This window comes from Lactuca sativa, chromosome 4 (genome assembly GCF_002870075.4).
Source record: "Lactuca sativa cultivar Salinas chromosome 4, Lsat_Salinas_v11, whole genome shotgun sequence".
Classification (NCBI taxonomy): Eukaryota; Viridiplantae; Streptophyta; class Magnoliopsida; order Asterales; family Asteraceae; genus Lactuca; species Lactuca sativa.
In genome coordinates, this window is record NC_056626.2 from 331,865,218 (window position 1) to 331,882,917 (window position 17,700).

General features: G+C 36.5%; 2 long non-coding RNA genes across 2 annotated transcripts; one reads left to right on the forward strand and one right to left on the reverse strand.

The window, feature by feature from the left end:
- The first annotated feature begins 14,653 nt into the window (after nt 1-14,653).
- LOC128133932 (uncharacterized) lies at nt 14,654-15,235 on the forward strand. Its single transcript, XR_008232254.1, has 2 exons — nt 14,654-14,867; nt 14,947-15,235. It is a non-coding gene; the product is annotated as an uncharacterized LOC128133932 (long non-coding RNA).
- A 1,149-nt stretch (nt 15,236-16,384) lies between these two features.
- On the reverse strand, nt 16,385-17,281 carry LOC111917914 (uncharacterized). The gene is made up of 3 exons (XR_008232255.1): nt 16,943-17,281; nt 16,702-16,847; nt 16,385-16,624 (listed from the first exon to the last, which is right to left on the reverse strand). It is a non-coding gene; the product is annotated as an uncharacterized LOC111917914 (long non-coding RNA).
- Nucleotides 17,282-17,700: the final 419 nt, after the last annotated feature.

Sequence of the window (17,700 nt, forward strand, 5' to 3'; positions counted from 1 at the left end):
CTCAGATATTGGCTCATACGTGCCTGCTCGGAGGACACATGCTCTGGGCAGAACATCGCCCGCTCATGGAACATCCTCGTAATCACTATGACAGACTCAGTACCCTGCTTGAGGGTCAAAAACTCCTGGGCCAAACGCTCCCTCTCCAACTGGGGAACATACTCATCTCGAAACATAGCAGTGAACCTCTCCCAAGTCACTGCAACAAGCTCAGTAGGCATATAATGCGTCGTCACAAACTTCCACCAGTCCTTCGCTCCCAAGCGAAGCTGGTTTAGCGCGAACCAGACTCTCAAATGCTCAGGAGATGAGCAAGTAAAGAAACACCCATCAATGTCTGAAATCCACCTCATCACTGCAATCAGGTCCTGGGTCCCATCAAACTCCGGTGGTTTTGTGTTGCTGAACTCCCGGAACAGCAACGCATCACCACCCTGCGGTCTAGCCGCAGCTACAGCTGCAGTGGCCGCAGCATCAGAAAGAGCAACTTATCTCTCGTCAAATGTCTCTATCAGGGTGGTCTTGATAGACCCGAACATCTTTGGAATCTCAGCGCGGATGGCAGCAACCACCTCATCATGGATCATCTGGCGGAGCTCCTTGTCGCTCACACCCCCTCCACTAGTCCATGGTCTGTGGCGCGTTCCCACCATGATACCTCTCTGAAATACAACACAAAATATCAAAGACTCTCTCGAGCGTGCACACACTCGATGCCCCCAATCCTACTTGGTTCTTGTCATGAATCTAACTGTAGATTGTCTAAAGTGTTTTAGACATAGCAAAAGTTTGCTGCAGGGTTCATGAGTGCTGATATAAGATTAGAGTATTGGATTAAACCCACGCTCGCTTGGATCGCTTCATGGATTTTATCACGGGTGATTGGTGAGACGATAATATCTTATATTCTTGAAACCGAGATGTGTGAGTTGTATCTTGCAAATCGTTTGCACATTGATAATATGTAAACGCACCAGTAACTTGGTGTTATAGAACGTATTGTTGTATGTGATTCGATGAGTGAGTGCATGTGACATCCCTAATTTCACGGCCAGAAAAGACCGATTTGTTTATGCTTTGTTTTTAAAATCAGAGCAATCGTTTAAAGAAAATTGTTGCGAAATTTGTTCCCAAAACAAAATATGATAAGAATTTATCAAAGCATTTCTTTAAAGAAATTTAATTTCATTACATAACAAAATCTCGGGATGTCATGTTCCGATACAAACACATAAGCATAAACAGAACTTACATTTATTTACACTAATGATTTACATCTCCTTTAATCTCTCAGTGAAATACGTCTTCGTATTGATGCCTATGATACAAAGAAAACTGAGTGGGTCAGGTTTGGGAGCCTGGTGAGCATATAGGGTTTTCATCCAAAAATATTATATTTATTATATTTAATCATCAAAAAAACAACCCAATTACCCATCCCCATTATCTTCTTTACTCTTAAGGTTTTACGCTAAGAATCAACTATCCTTCATTCATTCATTCCTAAGGATTTACCTAAGGAATTGGCACGAAGTCCATTGCTGCCAAAGTTTATCTATCAAGTACTAAATCCATAGCTATCAGGCACTAACTCCATAGTCACCAGGGTTCACTTAACTGGCGCTAACTCCAAAGTCACCAAGGTTCACTTAACTGGCGCTAACTCCATAGTCACCAAGGTTCACTTAACTGGCGCTAACTCCATAGTCACCAAGGTTCACTTAATAGGCGCTAACTCCGTAGTCACCGGGGTTTATCTCATTTATTGATAGTATTGGTTCCGAGACTCCTCTAGCAATACATATCATGGGTTTTTAGAGTACAACATTGAACATGAAGTTCACAACACCTACAAGTTGGGAGCTTGCTAGTGTTCCACTGGACTATCTAGAATAGTCCGTAGTTGTCATCCTACTCTGCTGAATGACGGGGTCATCGCTTAGGTAAAGGCTTCACTCTCTTTTCACCTGTCACCCTCATCTCATGATCTATATCATCTTTCATCTCATCCTCAAACTAATCTTTCCTCATACACCAACTGTTTCATCCACCCATGTTCTACCCAACATATTTGTAGATATAAATTACATATATAATTTAAATCATTTAAAAACCTGTATAAAACATTCATTCAACTTCCATCTCAAGTAAACAAACAACGTATAAACACATAGCACGTATTTCATAGCAAATACTTCATATCTATGTGGTAGAAGAAAGTAACTACACACTCACTTGATTAGACAATGCACGGACAGCACTACGGCTCTTCGATTAGTAATTCTCCGGTGAAACCGGGATATCTTCACACACCGGACTTCTCGCGGGCAGAGCTTCTGCTCGGAAACTCTTTTCTTCTTGGGATCTTCGGGCTTCGGGACTTGCTTCGGGTATCGGGGTTGATATCGGGGCTTCGGGGGGTTAAAATAGGGCTTAGAGAGTGCATCGGGGGTGGGAGAGAAGAGATGGAGCAACCATAATCGGCTGGCCCTTGATTTCTATTTATAGGGCAAATTTCTCATTTTCCACGTCGTGAACAGTACTTTCACGTCGTGGGCTTGATCGTCACTGCATGCGTCATCGCAAGTTGGGTCTGGCAGACTCCAGGAGGCGTCAGAAGACATGCCACATCGTGACCACTGATTTCACGTCATGGTCTCTGACAGCTTGGGGTTTCGCACTCCAAACTTCAGAAATTAATAACTTTCGCATACAAACTCCGTTTTCGACGTTCTTTATATCGACACATAGGTAAAAAGAAGGTCTAAAACTTTCATTTAGACTTCGTCGGCTAATTTTGACTTTATTTTTATTATATTATTTTTAGTAGGCCGGGACAGGAAAACTCTGTTATAAATTCCTAACTTCTTCATCTGTCGTCCATTCTCGTCTGTCTTTTTACCGTTGGACTACTATCGACGAGATCCTCGATTCTCATTTACATTGTTTCGACCAAAAATCACTCGATCTCAAATTCAAGTTTCGGGCTGCATACTGCTAAGCTGAAACTTAGAAAAATCATAACTTCCTCATACGAAGTCAAATTTAGACGTTCTTTTTATGCACGCTCTCGGTTTAACGTATTCTACGACTTTCATTTAGATCGCTAAGGCAAAATATCTCTCTAACATAAATTCACTATTTACGGCGCGCTGTGTCGTGCCGGTTTTGTCGCGAAACTTCGACAGATCATAACTTCTTCGTTATAACTCGAATTTCGGCATTCTTTATATATTCAGACACCTTGTCACGACCACTACAACTTAGTTAAGATTATTCATTCTAAATAATCTTCGATAAAAAATTAATTTTCGACACTTATTGTCTCTTAATTGACTAGCCCTGATCTACGGGCATTACAATTATCTCCCCCTTAGGATGATTACGTCCCAGAATCATCAACGAAAATAGGGCTTGTATAATGATTCCATACGTTATCTTTCCATCCTAAGTAATAACCGTGATGCTATATCTTGCACCTGTTCTTCGTACTATGTTGGACTTTCATTTGTAACTTTCAAGTTACAAAATAAATCCTTATTGAGGACTCCTTCTTCTTCTTAGTATAAATACTTTCCCTTATCTATTTTAACAGACCGATGGGTCATGTTCTAATGACCTCTCATCGTATAAAGAGTGGAGATGGGTGTCTCAAAAATTATCATTGATTAATGGAGCACGTGTGGCTAACCGGCACATTAAATTGAGATGACAAAAAACATCGAGAGTACCAAGTTAATTTGCATGGTTATTCACATCTTGTTTGTGAACCTCGGTATCCAAGTCACAAATGGAAGTGCATAATCGAGATTAAACATGCCATTGAAAAGTTCAATGATTCTAAAAAAGATCTAGGAAATTCATTAAAAACTAAATTCGTTCAAATTTCGTTTTTCGATGGTAAAATTGGTAAATCCTCACTTACCTACCTTTATGTAATTTACAATTAGATTGCAGAATCCCATTAATAAGTGGTAACTTATTTAGTTGGATCCTAGCCTTGATATGTCATTTTGGGTGTTATAGTGAGGATTGTTCTTATATAATTAAAATTATTTTCTTCTCTTTCAGATGTCTACTCCTACCGATGATTCTGGTTCCTCATCCTCCTACAATAACCACTCTCTGTTAAACATCTGCTCGAAGGTGCAATTGGATGGCACCAATTACAATGATTGGATGCGCAACATCAAGATGACTCTTCGCTTCGAGGACAAAGAATACGTCCTTAAAAAACCTTTGGATGAGATCGAAGAAACGAAAGCGACTCTTGATCAAGAAATGGTCGCCAATAGGAAGCACTATAATGATGCTACAAAATTTGCGTGCATCATGGTGGCAACAATGACTCCAGAATTGGGAAGGCGCTATGAGGATTATTGGTCGTACGAGATGAAAAAGGACCTTATGGAGAAATACCATACACGAGCTAATCAAGAAAAGTACAAGATGGTAAAGTCCCTCATTGCAAGAAAGATGAAGGATTGAGAGTTTTTGAGTAACCACGTTTCAAGGATGCAACGTTACGAGGATAGGTTTATCAAGCTCAACGTGAATTTTTTATTAAGAGTTGGCAATCTAAATAGTGTTGAACTCTCTACGAAGTTTTTATGATCAGTTCATATTGACCTATTATTTGAACAACAACAATGAAACTACTTTGTCATAATTGCATAACCTCCTTTGAACAACTGAAGCAGGAATGAAGGGAAAAGCTATTGCCTCCTCTCATGCTATTGCACCTGTAGTGGCCATAGGGCAAGGGAAAAGGAAGAAGAGGAAAGGTCCTCCCAAACAAAACTAGAAGGAAAAGTCCCAAGTTGGGTCATCAAGTACAGGACCCAAAGAAAAATCCAATTCTGATGCTCCCCTGTCAATTACCCAAAAGAGGCCACTTGCTTCTATTGTAATGATAAGGGGCATTGGAAACGAAGTTTCCCAAAATACTTGCATGATATCAAGGATGGCAAGGTGAAGCCAACCTTGGCACGTATTTACATTATCTTATCTTATAACATGTCATATTCTCATTATTGGGTCCTTCATACAGGATGTGGGTTTCACATTTGTTCTGATTTTAAGGGGCTAAAAAGAAATGAACATGTGGATCATGGGAGGATGAACTTAATCATGGGGAATAGACGATCTTCACCTGTCACCAAGATTGGAGTTTATGGCTTAGTGCTTAGTAGTGGGTTAGGGTTGGAATTAATAAATTGTTACCACTCATCAGAGATGACACGAAGCATCATTTCATTTCATGTTTTATTTAAAAGAAGGTTTTAGATATTCTTTTAATGATGAGAATGGTTCTATTTCTGCTTATAAAAATGGTGTTTTTTATTTTGAAGCTTTACCTTGTGATGGTGTGTATGAAACTGTGATGATTGTAGACAATTTAGGAAATGGTGTTTTTCAAATTGATTCGTCTAATCGTTTGGACAACGCATGCTTTTGGCATTATCATCTTAGACATGTCAACAAGAAATGCAGGTTGTAACGCCTGTAGATCCAAGCTAGTCAATTTAGAGATAATAGGGGTCGAAAACGACTTTTCGACAAAATAATATTTAGAATAAATAATCTTAACCAAGTTGTAGAATATGTCTCAAGGGTTCCGTATATATAAAGAACGCCGAAATCCGAGTTATAACGAAGAAGTTATGACCCGTCGAAGTTTCGCGACGAAACCGGCACAGCACTGGGAAGCGTAAATAGTGAATTTACGATAGAGCGATTTTTAGCCTTATCGATCTAAACGAAAGTCGTAGAATACGTTAAACCGAGAGCGTCCATAAAAAGAACGCCAAAATCTGACTTCATATGAGGAAGTTATGATTTTTCAAAGTTTCGGCTTAACGGAGTATAACCCGAAGTTTGAATATTAGATCGAGCGGTTTTTAGCTGACACAACTTAAACAAGAATCGAAGATCTCGTTAATAGCAGCGTAACGATAAAAAGACAGACGAAAACGGACGTCTGGTAAAGAAGTTATGAATTTTTAACGGACCAATCCTGTCCCAGCCTGTTAATAATATAACTTTTAAAATAAATTCAAAATTAGCCAACGGAGTCTAAAAGAAAGTTATATAGTGCGTTCCCGCCTACGTGTGGATATAAAGAACGTAAAAAACGGAGCTCGTATGAGGAAGATACGGATTTTTGAAGTTGGATGAGAAAGTTGCGAAATCTAATGCGAACCGATGACGTGGCGCGTTCTGAACCGTTCATTGCTGATCAGGGCATCGCTTCGGATTCGGACATGTCATCCTCGCCTACGCTTCACGTCCGAGGTCGGGTACGCCCAGCTTACTTCGGTCCTTATCCCTTCCGATGCAAGTGCGAGCCAGCTGGTGCGAAGCTGGCAACCTTATCCGATCTACGCCCAGCGTAGTGAGACCGAACGCCCAGCGTAGTCCGAAGTGTTGAGCTCCTATAAAAGGGCTGCAAGGGTCAGGCAATTCCTCACTCCAAAATCTCATCTTTCTTTTACTAGTTTCTCTCTCTAGCCTACCCTAACCCCTTAAAAGCCTAGGTAAACCCCCTAGCACCCGAAGGAAGCCCCAAGGCTCCCGGAGTCCCGAGAAAAAGGGTCTTTCGGTTTAGAAATGCTGCTCCAAGAGAAGCCCGGTATTCTTTAAAACCTGTTGTAAGTGAGCTATGCCTATGCTATTTTTAATATAGCTTGTAAATAATTATAGTAATGTTATTAGGTCCTTAGAATAATTAATTGGGCTATTATTATGGGTTATATATGTATCATATAATATCTTTTTAACCACTCTCAGTACAGGGGTTCTAGTTTGGAGGGCCGCTTGGGTTGCTGGATTCAGAAGTGCTTATATGCCAAAATGATCCTGCCCACTGGTGTTCCATGTCTAGCCTCGTCTGTATATAGTGGGTGAAAAGTATTGTGCTCACTCTTATATAATAGTAATAATAGCTAGACTATTAATTAGTCTTGTCAAGTGTTAGACTAAACTCTAGTGGTAATGATACTAGGTTTTGTCCGAGGGAAATTGTTTTAACAGTAACGAAGTGTTGTCCAAGTGCCGAGTCACCACTTCTCAAGTGAGTGCATAGTTACTTCATCTTACACATAGATATGAAACATTTTATATAAATTGCGTGCTATGTGTGTATACTGTCTGAATACTTGTTGTCTATGCTTGATGAAACGATTTTATACATGTTATAAATGATTTAAACTGTATATGTATTTTATATCTACGAAAATGTTGGGTAAAACATGGGTAGATGAAATAGTTGATGTGTGATAAAATGATGCGAGGCCTCAATGTTTAATATGATCTAGCCATCTAGCAGAGTATAGTTGACGACCACGGACTATTCTAGACAGTCCAGTGGAACACTGGCAGGCTCATAACTTGTAGGTGTTTTTGAACTACGTATTCACTAAGTATTTTTGAACTAAGTGTTCACCATATGTTTTGAACTAAGTATTCACCAGATGTTTGGAACTACGTGTTCACCAGATGTTTTGAACCGCGTGCTCACCAGATGTACCCTGAAAGACCCTGGCGACTATGAGACTTAGTGCCTAAACCCTGGCGACTATGTGACTTAGTGTCTGTTGAGTAACCCCTAGCAACGATGAATTTCGTGCCGATTCCTTAGGATGATCCTTAGGAATGAATGAACGAGGAATAGCTAATTCTTAGGGTAGATCCTTAAGAGTAAAGAAGATAATGGGGATGGGTAATTGGGTTGATTGTTTGATGTTTAAACATAATAATTATATTATTATGGATTGAAAACCCTATGTACTCACCAGGTTTCCCAACCTGACCCACTCCAGCTTATTTGAATCACAAGTGTCTATATGAAGTTACATTACACTGAGGGATTAAGGAGATATAAATCACTAGTGATAATGAATGTAAGTTATGTTTATGCTTATGTTTATGTATTGACGATGACATCCCAAATGTTTTAAAGTGAATAAAAATACATTTCTTTGAAAATGTAATTATCATGTTTTTCTGGGAACAAATTCCGCAACGGTTTTATTAAAAGAGATACTCTGATTTTTTTATAAAGCATAAACAAAAATCGGTCTTTTCTGGCCGTGAAAATAGGGATGTCACACAAGCCCAACTCCAAGAGGATGGAGTGTTGTAAACCTTTGACTTAATTTCAGATGATACATGTGAATCTTGTCTATTAGGTAAGATGACAAAATCACCTTTCACTGGTTCTTGTGAAATAGATGAAGGATTGTTAAATCTCATACACGCAGATGTGTGTAGGCCCTTCGGATCTACCACATGGGATGCAAATCGATTCTATGTGACTTTTACTGATGATTATAGAAAATATGGATATATCTACTTAATAAATCATAAGTTAGAAACCTTTGAAAAGTTCAAAGAGTTCAAGCAAGAAGCCGAGAATCAATTAGGCGGGAAGATAAAGATGCTTAGATCCAATAGAGGTGGAGAGTATCTCAATATTGAGCTCCACGACTACCTTAAGGGAAGTGGAATAGTTTCACAATTGACTCCTCCTAGGACAACACAACTTAATGGTGTAAGTGAGAGGCGTAATCGAACCTTGTTGGACATGGTTCGTTCCATGATGAGTTGAGCTTCACTTCCAATCTCATTCTGGGGGTATGCCTTAGAGATTGTCGCCCACATTCTTAATCTTGTCCCGAAAAAGAAAGTTGCCAAAACACCTCAAGAAATGTGGACAGGGAAGGTTCCCTCGTTAGCACATATCAAGGTTCGAGGTTGAAATGTTTTCGTTAGATGAGAGACTCACGAAAAGCTTGAACCTCGAAGTGAGAGATGTATTTTCCTCGGCTACCCACAAAAGTCCTTTGTATATTTATTCTACATACCTAATGAGAACGTGGTCTTTGTAGCACGAAGGGAAGTCTTTCGCAAGAGAGAGCTCATGTGCAAAGAGGACAGTAGGAGTAGAATTGATCTTGAAGAAATTCAGGAATCAAATAATGAATGAACCTCTGAAGTCGCTAGGGCTCAACCTGAGGAAGATATTACAGCTGAACTAATTGACGAGTCATTACCTCTTAGGCGTTCCAGTAGATTTAGAATGGCACCGAAGATGTATGGTTTCCATATTACTACAAATGGTGACCCATTTATTAGTGATACTACACTAGTAAATTTGGATGAGCCATCTAACTACAAGGAAGCCATTGCAGGCCCTGAGTCAGCCAAGTGGAAAGAGGCAATAGACAGCGATATCAATTCCATGCATGATAACCAAGTTTGGAATTTGGTTGATAATGTACCAGGTCATAAGACAATTGGGTGTAAGAAAATCTTTAAGAAGAAGACCAACAGGGATGGAAGGTACACACTTTCAAGGCTCGATTGGTTGCGAAGGGCTTTACTCAAACCCTAGGGGTTGACTATGATGAGACCTTCTTACTAGTAGCTAAGATAAAATATATTAGGATAATTCTAGCCATAACTGCATTTCATGGCTATGAAATTTGGCAGGTGGATGTCAAAATCACTTTCCTTAATGGGAAATTGGCTAAGGATATTTGCATGAGTCAGCCAGAGGGTTTTGTGGATGCAAAGTATCCAAATAGATTGTGTAAGCTTGAGAAATCAATCTATGGACTAAAACAAGCTTCTCACAGATGGATTCTTTGCTTTGACGAGAAGGTCAAAGCTTTTGGCTTCTCTAGAAGTGAAGATGAAATCTTGTGTATATATCAAAGCTAGTGGGAGTATAGTAATCTTCTTGGTATTATACATTGATGACATACTTCTATAGGAAATGACATTCCAACTTTGCAAGAAGTTATGTCTTGGCATGGAATGTGTTTCGCTATGAAGGATCTAGGAGAGGCTACTTATATTCTAGGAATATGGATTTTGAGATACATGAGTAAAAGGCTAATTGGACTTAGTTAAAGTACATACTTGGAAAAGGTGCCAAGGCATTTTAGTATGGAGAATTCCAAGAAAGGAGAAATGCCTATACAAAGTAATATCAAACTGAGTAAGACTCAGAGCCCGAGTACTGATACAGAGATAACATAAATGAGTAGAGTTCCATATGCTTCTGCAATTGGATCTATCATGTATGCTATGACATATACTCACATTGATGTGGCCTTTGCTTTGAGCATGGTCAGTCGTTATTAGGGAAATCAAGGTAGAGCTCACTGGATAGCAGTTAAGAATATTCTCAAGTATCTATGAAGAACTAAGGACTGGGTCCTTGTGCTTGGTGACAGTGATACGTTGAGAGTAACTGGGCATAGTGATGCCAACTTTCAAACAGACAGAGAAAACTTATGTTCTCAATATGGCTGCGTGCTTACCCTAAATAGAGGAGCAGTAACTTAGAAAAGTTCCAAACAGGAGACTGTAGCTGATTCTACCTGTGAATCAAAGTATATAGTGGCAAGCAAAGCATCAAAGGAGACTATTTGGTTTAAGAACTTCATCAAAGACCTTGGAGTTGTTCCAGCCATCAAGGAGCCAATGGAAATTTTATGTGATAATAAAGGGGTGGTTGCCTTAACAAAGGAACCAAGTGATCATGGCAGATCAAGACATATTGACAGAAAATACCATTTCATCAGACATACAGTACAATAAGGTCACCTCGTCGTGAAAAGCGTATCATCAGAAGAAAATCCTGTAGATCCCCTCACAAAGGGTCTGAGTAGGGTCAAGCATGTTCAACATGCTAGGAGCATTGGTCTAAAAGATGATATTAGTTTTAGTAGTTAGATAATTATTTTGAAACTTGTAACAGAATAAATGTAATTGACTTTTTGTGATTAAATAATGGAGATTTATTTACAAGTTGGATTACTACCTTCTGTCTATAGTTTATTTTGTGTTTCATATTTTTCATGTTTTACTTCCCGAATAATTAGATTATTCAAACATCCATAGCCAGTCATACTTTTGGAAGTAAGAAGTGAATTAAGACTATTATTAATTAGATTGTAGATTGTCTAAAAGGTTTTAGACATAGCAATAGTATTGCTGTAATATTCATGAGTACTTTGAAATGGAGAATTTAAGTATTGGATTAACACATGCTCAGAGAGTTACTTCATGAAATTTGTCACGAGTAATTCTGAGACGATAATATCTTATAATCTTTAAATGGAGATATATGAGTTGTAGTTTACAAGTTGGTTGTGCATTGATAATACGTAAATGCATTAGTAACTTGATGTTATAAAATGCATTGTTGTGCATGATTTAATGAGTAAATAGTGAAAGCATATAAGTAAAATTTATTTGTTCCTTTTTCCTTATCAGGAAAAGCGATATCTTTGGGCCCCTCGGTGATTTGGTGTTGACTTATAGTGTCAAGCTTGGCCAGGACTTGATTGATGTATTCGATATGAAGTTCTATGTCATTACAAATCAGAAATCGAGAAACAAAGTATTGGACAATGCATGAGATTGATTTTGTTCCATGTATTTTATCCTTATGATATAATGCATAATGGGGGATCATATGATCACTTATCTTAGGACATGTTATTGACTAGGTCAGAGTTCAACAGTAGCTTTGGGTAGCTATAATTTGCTAATCAATTTGGAAGATTATACTAACAATTATAGTTATTAGACTTATCCAAGTGGGAGACTATTGGATTAAGTGTCTAAGCCCATAACTATAATTTGTATTAACTTGAATTGATAGTAGCACAATCCTTTTGGGTTGCCCTCAAAGCTGTCAATTGGATAGGATTATATTGGAGAGAATGTTGATTTATTATTTGATTAATAAATCGGAATAAATGATTTCTTAATATATTATGAAAATAATATATTAATTAGAAATCATAATATTTAATTAATAATTGATCAGAAATTAATCAGAATTAATTTTGGGATTAATTTGATTAATTAAATAGTGTAGAGGTTGTTTATAGTTGAGGAAAATGCTCTAGAACCTCCTTAAAAGAGGTTGGACGAAATCTCTAGGTAGGGCCTAGAAATTCCGTTTAAAGGCTCTTGGATGGAGGCATGTGGGCTGCTTGGTCACAAAGCAAAGGGATCAGGGTTTACACCATTAAACCCTAGCTTTGGCTCTAAGCTATCTCCCCTATAAAAGGAGGATTGGCCTTTACATTTTTGGCACTCCTAACCCTAAGAATGATCGGGCCAAAATTATCCATCTCCATCTCCATAATCCTTAGTTGCTAGCCTTGGGTGTAAACCATCAGAAGCATGACGCTTGTGGTGCTAACTACCAAAGTTTTGAAGAAGAAGGATTCCATATTGTTTACTATAACAATCTAAAGTTTAGTTTTCTTATCTTAATGAACTAGTTCATTCATACGAAAGTTTTTTATATGCTAAAGATTCATAGTATCTTACTTTTTGTGAAAGACATAGATCAAAACTAGGTTGTATGTGCCCTAATCAATTAGAATTATTTTGATTGTTTTCCCCTTATGGCATTGTAGTTGTAACTTAGATTTCTCTTCACAAATTACGGTCCGTTATCCTGAAATTAGAAACATCTCAAAACTGGATGTTACATCTTCTGTTAAAAAAACTATTTACACCATAAAAAGTAAAAAATCAATTACTATAACTAATGGTTATCGCTATCTTATCCTTTTAAATCATACATAAACGTTTTTTTAAATTAGAGAAAATATCATAAAAATCCCAAGTTTTACATGTGTAGTTGGTGAAAGTCCCAACTTTTTTTGGTTGGTTAAAACCACAACTTTTCAAATGGCCTTCCATTTTTAATATATTATCCTTGTTTAGACAATAATAAAAGGTTTTCAGAAAACATATGGTTTTTACCTATATGAAAAGTTATGGCTTTTTCCAAGCAAGTGCGTGATACGTGAGACTTTTTTTTTTGGTATTTGTCATTCCTTTCTCAAACGGATTTATATACACAAATGATATTCATATATCTATAGAAAAAAACTTATTTAATGTCAAAATATGTAATATAAATATAAAATATGTATTGTATATACTTTATATGTATAAAATACATATTTTACTTACTTTTATATGTGAAAATTGTATTTTATGTATAAAAATGTATATTTATGTATTTGTGTATGTATTTTATGTTTTCTAAAATATAGGTATACGAATAAGAGTTTTATGTATAATACGATTTGTATACATATACAAATACATAAAAATATATGTTTATATATAAAAAATGTTTTTTACATATAAAAATAAATAAATAAAAAACATATTTTACACATATAAAGTACGTACAGTACAATACGTATTTTATACTCATATTACGATTTATATGTTTAAACACTAAATAAGTATTTTTTTTAATAAATATACAAATACCATTTGTATGTATAAATATGTTTGAGGAAAGAAAAGACAAAACCAAAAATATCCCAAGTTTTACATACTTGGTTAGAAAAAATCATAAATTTTTTTTAGATAAAACAATAAATTTTCAGAAAACCATTTATTTAAAAAAATAACCGGTTAATACTAGTTGCTGACACGATAATAGGATAAAAATGAAGATCATCCGAAAACGAAAAGTTAGGGTTTTAACAAACAAAAAAAAAAAACTATGAAATATTTCCCAACTATACGACTTAAAACTTTTATGACATTTCCCCTTTTGAACTAATACAAAATTGAGATATCAAATACAATAAAACCATCATTCCTATAATAATATTATTACATTTTGCAAAACAAACAATCTTCACCAACGTGTTTTATTTGTATCGTATAACAGAAAGCATAACTTTATTTACGTTATATTCTATAAATAACAAACAAAGAGGGCAAGATCGTAAATTTTCGCATGCATTTGTTATAAAGGTGAGGGAATCAAAAGGATACGTGGTGAGTATTGGAGAAGGTGAACGGCGTGGAAGGGGTGTGATAGCGCGTGGAGGCACATGGTGTGTCAGAGTGTGGTCGAATTGCCGCATACCATCTATCAGGATTTCACTGCACAATTTGTTTATTTCAGGCTCTCAAATTTAATAGGAGCGTTGCTTTCATCTTTACATATTTTTATCATAATCTAATATTTAAATTTTTTTTTATAATTTAATAAATATTTATTTCAAATTGGTTTTGAAAGTAGAGTAAAATAGCTATTAGGATAAAAGGAAACTATGAATACGATAAAAAATATATATATATATATATATATTTATTTCTATAACTGCATCAATCTAATTGTTGAATGTTATATATATATATATATATATATATATATATATATATATATATATATATATATATATATATATATATATATATATATATATATATATATATTCTGACACTTTTATTTATGAAAAGTGATTTGTACACAACATTTTATTTGTCATACACAACAATTTATATAGTATAAAATTGTATAATACAACATTTTAAACCATCATTGTTGTATATAGAAAAAAACTGTTATATAAAAATCAGCTTCTTTTATTTGGGTAAATTACACCGTTGGTCCCTCGTGCACATGCCAGAAAGCATGTTTAGTCCCTATTTCCAAATCGTGCAGTCCCTCGTTGTTATTTATCTTGCATGGTTAGTCCCTATGCACATTAACTGTTAACTCCTTCCGTTTAAGCTACCCACATGCCTTGCACGCAGGGGCATTTTCGTCTTTTTAGGGTTTGTGTCCATATTTAATGTCGTTACACCTTAAATCTTATAAAGAACACTGCAACCCTCTTTTCCTCTGTATCCTCTCGTTCGTCTCTTCCCCTCGTTCGTCTCTTCCCCTCGTTCGATCGATTTCTTCCAAATACATAACAATGATCGATATTAAATGCAATTGTGGAGCCACTGCAGTGATTCGCACATCTTATAGCAAAAGAAACCCTGGGAAACTCTATTATGCTTGTACAATAAAGGTAAGGTTAATGATTTTAATTTTCGTTCTTCGTCTTTTCTAATTTTGCCCTAATTCTTCATCTACTTTAATTGGTTCAGGGACCATTATGCAAGTTCATAGGATGGGTGAATGATTATGATCAGGACTGTGATTGTATGGCGTTTAGGATGAAACTTGAAGAACAAAATCGCAAATTGAAGCTTTACCTAGTTATTAGCTGGGGTTTTTTTGTTTCAGTCCTTATATATAAAGTGTAGGTTAAGTAATGAAGTTGTTAGTATTTTGGTATGTGTATATTGTAATGGAGACTCTTTGTAATGTTATTTGTATTAACAAAAAAATTTCAATTTTAGTTGCAATATATTGTGTAATCATAATGTGGTGTTATCAGTTGGTGTTCAAATCTAATGAAAATGTGGTATTTGCAACATATGCAATATACCATTCAATACTAGCATCCAATATAACAATTAAAAAGGACAAAAACTCTAAAATATCCAAGATAACCATTGACCATTAACATAAAGGGACATCCAAAATAACAACATAGTCTTATGGCATACAAATAGTTATCCTACACAGCAACAAAGTATCAAAATACAACACATAACAACAAAGTAATATGGCAATAAATGCCTAACAAAAACATAGTTATCCTTCATGATCATGATACCAAACTACAAATTCTCAAAGCATGGGGCTTTTTCCTTTGTTCCCAACTCCATTTTGTACACCACCACTGCTACCTGCTGCACCTTCTCCTGTTCCATTCCCAGTCTGTGATTGTCCCTTGCAGGTCCTTCCATTATGGCCCACATTTCCACATTTTGTGCATGTTACAGATTTCCATTTTGTGGACACTCCATCATCTTCTGTTGCAGATCTTCTTCTCTTTTTTTTGGTCTGCCAATAGGGACACGATACTTTGGTGGTATCAACTTGGTAGGACATGTGCTTTTTTCCCACAATAACCTCCCATTAATAGGTTCAAATTTGAAGACATACATTTCTTTCCATGTCTTGAGCCAATAAGTTGGGTGTACCCATGTCTCAGGTATTCCAACATTTTCATTGTTGAGCCTCATATCCCATATAGCTGCTATACTATGTTTGCAGGGTATGCCTGTCAGTTCCCACCTATTACATGAACAAGTTTGTTGGTCCATATTAACCACATACTGATTAGTACCTTCACTTGTAACCTGGTACTTCCCATTGCCACAGAACACTGCCCTACACTGTGCTGCCCTTTCTTTAATTTTTTCAAGGGTCTTAGTGGCTGTAGGATTTAATGGGCCATTAGCTTTATCAATTTCTTTTTGAACCATGACAATTTTCCTCATGATATACTCCCTAATAAACTCCAAGCAACTGATAATTGGCTTATCACGACCCTTCACTATCTTGCTATTCAAACTCTCACACATATTATTCAACACAGCATCACAATGTGCCCTCCCTAATAAAACACAACTGTATTAGATTATATTTAAAAAGTATACACTTATAAACATAATATTATATACCTGAGAAGTGGGATCTGGACCAGTGCTTAGGTGGAATAGAATTAAGCCAGTCATATGCTTCACTGTTAAGTTTCTTTAGTTCTTCCATGGCACTGTTGAATTGTGGTATGGTGGTACATGTTGCACATTTCCAAAGACAATCCTTGAATTCCTTGCCCCTCCATTTACGTTTCATGTTCTCATGAAGATGCCTTAGGCAATATCTATGCTCTGCTGCTGGGAAAAGTTTCTCAAGTGCAGGCAATAACCCCTAAATTATCAAAAGAGTGAAGTTGCTTATTGAATTGTAAAACATGCATGTGAAAATGAATGGAGAAATTTATTTACCTTCTGTCTATCTGATATGAAAGTGAAGTTGGAGTTTGCATACAAACCAAGATCATCTCCTAAGTTAGTTAAAAACCAGGTCCATGAATTAAAGTTCTCTGCTTCAACAACTGCATATGCCAAAGGGTATGTGCAATTGTTCCCATCTAAACCCTGAATTATCATGTCAAACACAGTAATAAGCAAACAATTAACTATGGTCAAACATTAATCAAATACTAAAATATGATTATGCACATACCACTGCTGTCAGGATCATACCATGGTATGGACCCTTCATGAATGCACCATCAAGCCCTAGTAAATCTCTTTTCCCTGCTGCAAATCCACTTTTCAGTGGACCAAGACAAATGTATACTCGTTCAAATACCCTGGTCTCAGATGCATAACATGGTTCACTTTGCACTTGAAGTTTGACTGTGGTGTTTGGATTTCTACTCTGCACCTCCTGTAAGTAGTCTCTTAGACATGAGTACTGAGCAGCAAAATCTCCCCTAATTGATTCCAGGGCTTTCGTTTTCGCCCTATGAACTTTCATGTCTGACAATCCAAGTTGGTATTTCTTCTCAAGCATCTCACGTAATGCTCTAAGTGGTATTTCTGGGTTTGCCTCCACTGTGTCAACAATCTGTTTAGAGAGAAACTTGTAGTTACATGCCCTAATTTTCCTTGTTTGAAGGCACATATGTTGCTTTTCATAGGTCTTAACAGTCCAGTTAATGTCTTTTTTCCACTTACTCACTAGTAGGACCCATAGGCATTTATGAATAGAACCATCTTTCACTTTCTTTTTCTTTTGACTTGGTCCCACTTTGTCATTACTTTTGCTGGTCCCACCTGTTTCTAATATCCCAAGGTTTGGTATTGTCCCTTTGCAAACCACTCTAATCCTATTTTTGTCATTCTTGACGAAGTCTAACTCCCTTCTACTCTGTATGGAATGAAGATAAATTTGTTGTTTAACTTCCTTGGCTGTGCTAAAAGTCTGGTGGATGTAAA